The sequence below is a fragment of the Elephantulus edwardii genome, unplaced genomic scaffold, assembly GCF_000299155.1.
Source record: "Elephantulus edwardii isolate Elephantulus edwardi_28Jun2011 unplaced genomic scaffold, EleEdw1.0 scaffold00027, whole genome shotgun sequence".
NCBI classification, from domain to species: Eukaryota; Metazoa; Chordata; class Mammalia; order Macroscelidea; family Macroscelididae; genus Elephantulus; species Elephantulus edwardii.
The window spans coordinates 11,679,105-11,683,691 of record NW_006399777.1 but is presented as its reverse complement, the minus strand read 5'-3'; positions in this window follow the sequence as shown (position 1 = coordinate 11,683,691).

The window sequence follows — 4,587 nt, the reverse complement described above, 5'->3', positions numbered from 1 at the left end:
ATTATCAGTAGAAAGATGGGCAATCTCCTCCCATGGGATTTTTCTGTCTCTTGAAAAACCTGCTGGAGGGTCAGCTATGAGTCAGTTCCAATTCGACAGTTCTTAATAACAATGATGTAATTGTTTTATGAATTCTAGGTTTATTGAAACAATAAATATTTTCTATCTTAAGCCACTACTTTTGTAGTAGCTTGTTACAGCAGCAGTAGAGAACTTATTCATCAGCCCACTCTGAACCTGGAAGGATTTAATGAGACACTAGAACCATAAACACTGACTTTGTTTACCAGGAGACCGACATCTGGTTAGCCCAACCAGAATTTCTTTTCCCTGTTACTTGGGCAGAAAAAAAAAACACCGTGTGGATGGATCACTTCGAAAAACTAGACAATGCTCATCACTGACTGCTTAAGTTTTCTGTAGCCCTGAAGCAGAGGAGATTCTGGGGCATTTGTGCAGATGATATGGACTCTACATGATTTGGTGAAAGTAGGGCCAGGAAGAGAGGTGAGAGTGTGACACCTTGATTAGCAATGTAAAACTATTCTTGAACAAGTATTTTAAAAGCTTCTTTGACTCACATGCATTTTTGCTAAACCATATAGAAATTGTGCAAAGTCTATTTATTTATCTACAACCTCACGAGTCTTCCAGAAAATTGCCAGAGTGTGGACATATAAGATAGAGCTATTTAATCTGAATAAGGTAGGACAAAGGCAGCTAGGGAAGTGATTGAGAGTTCAAGTGCGCATGTGCATACGTGTGCGTGCGTGCGCACGTGTGTGTGTGTGTGTGTGTGTGTGTGTGTAAAGAGAGTCTGGAAGGAAAACAAAGAGCTTACAAGTGGCTTCTTTAAATTTTCACAAGGACACATGTTGAGTGTATCTCAACAGAATTCTAGACAAAGCCAATCTAGGAAGGAAGGACTGATGATCAATTTCCAAAATCCAGCCAATGAGGCAATCACAACCGTACTGTCTGTCACATGCCACAGGGGTAGCACAAGGCCTGGCAGCTTGTCATCCCGCCATGGATGGCTCTCCAGGTGTTGACAGTTGACTCAACGGCAACGAACACTGGCAACATGGCTCTCAATAGACTTGGGAGTGGGACAAGAATGGATGATGGGTGACTCTTTCCCCCAGTGAAGACGGGCATGAAACCTCCTTTTATCTTCGTCATTACAATGAAAAGAATGGTAATACTAAGAAGAAAAAGGGAGTATTTAACACTACTTGAATACTGGTCTTCTCAATCACCTGTTATGCATCAGTGAGTTGGATAATTAATAACGATGACAGAAGAATTGATTCCTTTCAATGTGGTGTTGGAGAAGAGTGCTAAACAACCCATAGGCTGCCAAAAGAACAGACAGATATGTCTTGGAAAAGATGCAGCCAGAGTTTTCCTTGGAGGAAAAGGTGAAGAAGCTTCATCTTTCATACCCTGGACATGTGGCTAGACAAGGCTATTTCTTGGAAAGGGGTATTATGCTTGGAAAGATGGAGGGTCTCCAAAAGAGAGGAAGACCCCAGTGAGATGGTTTGGCCTGGTGACTTAACAGTGGACTCTAGTGTGTCACAGATGATGATGATGATGATGGTGGTGGTGGTGGTACAGGATAGGACAGGGTTCAGATTAGCAGTTATAGGGTCGCTATGAGTCATATTCAACTTAAAGACACATAACAACAACAATGACAACTTGAATACTAAATTTTTATTCTCTGTATGAGGGAATGGCTTATGTCTGGTTTTTTTGTTGGGTATTTTTTTAAATTCCTATTAGTGCTTTCCTGTCCCCATTCAAACCATGGAATTACTATTAAATAGTATTTTAAAGCATTATTAATAATAACTACCATATCCTAATGATTGAAGCATGATTTGGCTTTGCAAGTGGTATGATCTCTTAGCTAAAATTATGGTAGAATCTCCCCAACACTGGTAGTGTTATAGTTCGATTTCTATAGAATTCTAGATTCCAGTTCCACACCTACTTCTCCACTGATAATCAGAAAGAAGCCAAAGGACTGGTGGATAAGTCAGAGAAGACAGATATGGACACTGCCTCCCCTATGCATCTGAAAGTAACTGTGTATGCAATATGGAGAAAGTGCAAAGCTAACAGAAGAAACAGATTCATCCTGGAAAGGGTTAAACCGGGTGGCTCCTTGGAGGCAAGGATTCTGAGGCTCCGTCTAACATACTTTGGACATGTTGTGAGGAGAGACCGGTCTTTGGAGAAGGACATCATGCTGGGGAGGGTGGAGGGACAGCGCAGGAGGGGAAGACCCTCTATGAGGTGGATTGATTCACTGACTGGGATAATCGGGGTGGGAGTGTCAGAGACAGTGTGATTGGCACAGGACAGAGCAGAGTTTAGGGTTGTTGTACATAGGGTCACTATGAGTCGCAGGCGACTCGACGGCACATAACAACAACAACAACAGAAGAAATACGCAAGAATGTGCTTTAAAATGGCATGTGTCTTTCAAGGCATCCACTGTAAGTGACTCAGCATATTCTAACTCTATTGCTATTATTCAAGATATTTCTGGAACAAACATCTTTTATTGGGATCATGGTGGGAGAAGAACACCACTAGGCAGATAGTATTCTTTCCTAACCACATTATATTTCCTTTTCCTCCTAAGTCCATAAACCAGAATTTGACCTGCTGTCATTGACTGTGACACATTATGGTCCTCCACCAGGCTTCTAGAGCTGTTACTCTTTCTAGAAAAGATTGTTCATCGCTCCTTCCCCCTATGAAGTGACTGATTCTACCATCATTTTAACTAAGAGATCATACCACTTGCAAAGCCAAATCATGCTTCAATCATTAGGATATGGTAGTTATTATTAATGCTTTAAAATACTATTTAATAGTAATTCCATGGTTTGAATGGAGACAGGAAAGCACTAAAAGGAATTAAAACCACTGACTGATATTCAGGTTACCAGCTCAAAATGTAACACATTACAACCCTAACCTGGTTCCTAATAATGATAATAATTTTTCAACTTTCCCTTCCATTCCACGGGATCATGAAACTTGAGCTCTGGCTAGTGGATTGTCTATGTGGGTGAATGTCTTATTCACCTCCTGTAGCCTGGTTTCAGACAAAGCCTCAGAATCCTTGCCTCCAAGGAACAGCCTGGTTTAACCCTCTCTAGGATGAATCTATTTTCTTGACAGTCCATGGTACTCTCAATACTCTTCTCCAGCACTACAGCTTAAAGGCATGATTCTCCTTCTATCCTCCTTAATCATTGTCCAACTCTCTGATGCATAACAAGTGATAGCAAAGACCATGTCCTGTATCAGGTGCACCTTAGTCTCCAGAGTGAAACCATTGCACTTCAGTACTTTGGAGAGGTCCCTAACAGCACACTTTCTCATCACAATACTTTTTTTTTATTTCTTGGCTACTGGTGCCAAGAGTGTTGACCGTGGAGCCAAGCAGACTAAAGCTGTTAACAATCTCAATCTCTTCACCGTCCATCCTGATGTTGCCAATTGGTCCAGTGGTGAGAATCTTTGTCTTCTTGACATTGAGCCTCAATCCATACTGAAGGCAAGAGGGGAAGACCCTCTATGAGGTGGATCGATTCAGTGACTGGGGTAATCAGAATGGGTGTGTCAGACGCAGTTCGATTGGCACAGGATAGAGCAGGGTAAGGGCTGTTGTACGTAGGGTCACTATGAGTCGCAAGTGACTCGATGGCACATAACAACAAAAACAACAACATAGCCTGGTTTCTGAACGCTCCTGTGGCATCTTCCAAGCTATTTATCTTTCCTTACTTGCTGGCTGGATGCAGAAGGTATATACAAAATTTAAGGATGTAGGAGACAGCAGAGCCACAACATGGAAGGAACCTGGGTCCCTGAATGGTTGTGTGGAAAAGATCTTCCCCAGTGGCCTGTTCTGGACTGTGAAATTGGTGGCAAATCAATCTCTACTGTTGTAAGCCACTGAAATTTGGGAGTGTTTGGTACAACTGGACAGAATAAAAAAGTTATTAGTTATATAAGAAAATTCTAGGACTTTCTGTTTACATTTTAGTTTTTGATCTACTAATCTTCTCTAGGGAGTTTTTGTGGCCTAGTGAGTAAGGAGCAGCATTGCCAACCCAAAGGCTTGTGGTTCATAACCACCAAGTGCTCTGGGGGAGAAAGATCTTCTCTCATATGATTAATAGTCTCCGAAAGATCGTTGGAGGGTCAGTTACATATCAGTTCTGACACAATACAAACAACAATCTTCTCCACTTGCATTGACTAGATTTTACCTTGAGATTATTTTTTTTTAGATGCAAATATGTCCTAAAGGGTAAAGAGTTACCACTTTCCCAAATAAATTGAAAGACATTTTTTCTTAAATAAGAGGAATTCCAATGATAGTCTGATCTGTAGCAGCACCACTGGACTAATTTTCACTTTCTCCAAAAATCTTCTTTGAAAAAGAAATCTCTCATTCAAATGTATGGGAAAGTATGCTGAAAAGGGATTATAACATAAGAATTGAAATGATGGAATTACTATTAAATAGCATTGAAAACATTATTGATTTATTAATTA